We start from the raw sequence: 4,324 nt of genomic DNA, 5'->3' as shown, positions 1-4,324 counted from the left end.
GTGTGTGTGTGTGTGTGTGTGTGTGTGTGTGTCTGTGTGTGCGGGCGTGCATGCGTGCGTGCGTGTCTGGTTGTACGATGTGTAATGGACGCGACACCGTGGTTCCTATGGTACACTAATATCAAGAGCGTATATATATACCTTCTTTATACGCTCTTGCTAATATGCATGTCAGGTGCGCACGTCATTACTACGTGTATGTATGTATGTATGTATGTATGTATGCACATGCGCGCACACGCACACACGCACGCGCACGCACACACATACACACGCACACGCACACACACGCACACACACACACACACCCACACACACACACACACACACACACACACACACAGTTGACACACTATAGTCCTTGATCCAGACACATCATGCATGGGTAGTTAGGACATCATGCGTCTCAGGACACTACTACAATCACACAACTCTTCACGGTGCATCTGACAACGGGCCCCTTTGTCGTCGCTAAACACACAGCTTAATCTCAGCCGAAACTGAAACCAGTGATCAGCGAAGCTAGAACATCCTCCACGCGTAACACATCCAGCGCACGTGAACCACTCACTACGCTAGACGTGATGCGGCCATGATGCCGAGGCGCGCCGAGGATTGACACTTTGTGTCTTCCAATCACAGCCTACGCTGCACCAGTCTTTGATATTTTTAAATATGGGGACCCATTGGACCACCAAATCGCCGATCTCAGAAACTAGGGCATTCTGCTATGTTAGAATGGTTTCCTACGATAGAGTTTGCCACAAATACGAAAATAACACGCTGTTTATAGCGAACTGCGCTACGTCCTTCTGTAGCATTTTCGCATCTCCGTAATCAGAATAAGCCCCGCCTTCTTCGTTGATGGGCATGAATGGGGCGTCACCGACGTGACCAGTTACTGTACCTACTGTCTTTCGCCAGCCTGTTTACTTTTCGTAAATAATGAAATGCCCGGCCGATGCATTTCGCATCGAAGTGGAAAAATTCGGCATTTTCACCCGCTTTCGGAAGTGAAAAAGTGCGTCATTCATTGAACATTGAAGTTTTTCTTAAAATTAAATAATTCCGAAAATCCCTAACCGCGCTACTCGATTGTTTTAGCCAATGAAGGTAGCTGTGTTTGTGACATCTTGCCCGCGCGCTTTATGCTTGGCTTAGCGGGCCTCGAAATGGATATCGGAGGCAGGCACTTCGCGACACGCGTGTTTGTTTACATATAGCTTTGTGACATGAGGATGGGCGGTGTTGGGGAGTTCTGCGATGATAACCTCAGAATTGCTTAAGGTGCATAGAACATTTTACCAATTTAGTGGTGTCAGTTAGCCACCGCTATGTCACAGCAAGTACTAACCGTATATGTTTCACATACGTTTACCTATTTTACACACAGGCAGTGGATCATTGTGAAAAATTGTGTGAATATTTATTTTTATTGAGACGTTCCAAGTGCCTGTGCTTTCAACGGTCTTGTACGTCAATGCACGTCCGTCAAGAGCCATGCACAAACTCAACACAATTTCTCTGTTATTGTTTACGCCTGAATGCGGGTGGGGGGTGCATGTAAGAGGAAGACATTTTCTTTGGGGTTCCGAAAAACACAATTCCACTTGACAATTTCATGGGCCATTTCAATTGAAAGCTCTGCATAATGGACCTCCAACAAGCCCTTTGAATGACTAGTCAAGAAATTCAAAGGTCTGTATATTGCTCTTATTTAGCCGCCGATAGTTCTTATTTAGAACAAAGTCATTGTTATCTTCTAAAACTACAGACCATCCGCTGACCGCTGTGGAGACGTGCGCCGGGCCTCGAATTTGGCGCACGTCTCCACTGCGGACAGCGCTTCATACTTGAACATCCCCGCGGTCGCGTGCGCATATCCCGCGAAACTGCGCGTCTCATCCGCGCGCAGCACTCAGGATCAACAGCAAAGCTGTGCCACGCAATCTTGTATCATGTCTCTCTGGTTACGCGCTTATGCAGTTTATGTGCTTTTGTAAACAGCGGTCCCGAGCGTTAGCATGAACTTGGCTAAAGGACAGCTTCGGGCACGTAATAATGGATTTACTCACTCGAACACACACTCCGCTCTCCACCGAGCGTGACCGATCGCCATGGGGTCGCGAGAGAAAAAAAATCGGTCAGCATCATCAGAAATCTCGGCTTGGGGGATATGGCGACGAATTGCAAGGAGAGGGGGAGGGCGGAGGGGGTTAGGTCGTAAACTTGGGGATTTACGATTGCAAGACAAACACCGCTATGTGTGCTGCGGGTCGTAATTTAATGAGCGCGGAGGGAATTAGATTTGTCGCCCCACGTATACAAACACGAGGAGGTCTACGATCACAGAATCGTAATGACGTGCGCACCTGATATGCATATATTAGCGTACCGTAGGAACCACGCTGTCGCGTCCATTACACATACAACCAGATACGAACGCACGCACGCACACACACACGCACACAGACACACACGCACGCACACACAGATACATGGCATCAAGCAAGCACACACTGATGTACGCGCGCGCACGCACGCACTCACACACACACGCACACGCACGCACGCACGCACGCGCACACACGTGTACACACAGATACATGACATCAAGGAAGCACACACTGTTGTACGCGCGCGCACACACATAACCAACCACACAGTCATCCGTACTGCTGTATGAAAATATATAGGCCAACCGGTAGCGGCTTCGTTCATTTGGACAGCTAGGAAACCACGATGATGGCCAGGAAACCACGTGCATCCTCGCGCTACGAGGCCGCACTAACAACTGCCTCTACTATAATCAGCGGGGCGAACGAACATTTGACGTACGAAGCGACCTTTCCAGACCTTATTTTCACGAAACTGAATCGCACGGGGAACATAATAAACGTGTTGGGTGTGTGCATGGCGCCACAGTGCTCACGCGCGTACACACGTGCGCATGCACTCAGAAAATGTTTTCTTTTCAAAATCACATGGCGCTGCAGCGTAAAATACACAGCATCCCATTTCAGGTGCCTTAATATGTGTTTTTACTAGTTTTTTTTCCAATGCCGGGCCGAATCTCAAATAAACAGTTGATAAACGTGCGGGTTTCCATATCGGGCACTAATATCTGCCCTTCATGATCAGTAGCTACAGCTGCTCCATTGAGAAGCGAAAACAAGAAGTTATATACACTAGCTCCCGAGGAGTGCTGAGATGTCACCGGAGAGTAAACGTCACTGTAAAGCACACGTCGTGATACTTTCAAAGAAATCAAGAGCGCCTCAAGGTGACAACCGAATGTTACTAACATTGTTCCCGGGATCACGCCCTGATATCTGCGATTTCCCACAATGACATATTCAGTACTATAGTATATTTTAAAACGAGGAATCATACGAGCAAAACAAAGAAAATACACGTGTTTGTTTGAAATATTTTAGATTAAAGACGAAAGCAAATATCACTTCCTGATCAAATACAATTTCACAAGAGATTTTACAATTGATTAATTTGAATGACGAAGAGAGGAATGAATGGAAATTGCAAACGACAACGAACGAACCCACGCACGCAGGAAATGCACAGGTTGTCTACACTATCACTAGCACTGGCACTCACGTTAGCGCAGCATACACTAAACACGACCACATTATAATAACTAGAAAGAGCAGTTGTCGCCAACTACATGTATCCCCCATGTTCTCCCCAAGATGTGTAAGTATACGAAGGTTGGTCGCGCTAGGTCAATTAGGGGCCGAGTTATAGAGCGGAAGAAAAATATGATGAAGGTCAAGGTCAAAGGTCAATGTCAAATAAACGTTGCATGACTTGTTTTGTACGCTGCCTCACTTCTCCCCAAGATGGTAAAGTATAACCAAGTTTCGTTCACGCTTAGCTCAATTAGGGCCGATGTTCGAGAGCGAAGGGAAAATATGATAAAGGTCAAGCAAAGGTCAAATAAAGGTCGCCAGTACCTGGTTTTGGTACGCTGCTCACCTTCTCCCCAAGATGTGTAAGTATACCAAGTTTGGTAGTGCTAGGTCAATTAGGGGTCGAGTTATAGAGCGGAAGGGAAATTGTCTGCGGCGGCGGCGGCGGCAGGGGAGGCGGCGGCGGCGGCAGGGGAGACATGAAACCATAGTATCCCCACCGACTTCGTCGCGGGGATACAACTAACTCTGCCACTACCGCTGAAAGCCGCTAGATTAGCATCCATCTGCGATCTTAACCAAGCTTGGGGACGCATCCTTACCACGTGGTCGCTGGCAGACGAAGGCCATTGCAATGTTTTCCTCTTTTCAAGATTTACAGCGCGGGCGAGCAGCTG

The sequence above is a fragment of the Priapulus caudatus genome, unplaced genomic scaffold (assembly GCF_000485595.1).
Source record: "Priapulus caudatus unplaced genomic scaffold, Priapulus_caudatus-5.0.1 Scaffold100, whole genome shotgun sequence".
NCBI classification, from domain to species: domain Eukaryota; kingdom Metazoa; phylum Priapulida; class Priapulimorpha; order Priapulimorphida; family Priapulidae; genus Priapulus; species Priapulus caudatus.
The sequence above is the reverse complement of the archived record's forward strand: the minus strand, read 5'-3'. Positions refer to the sequence as shown.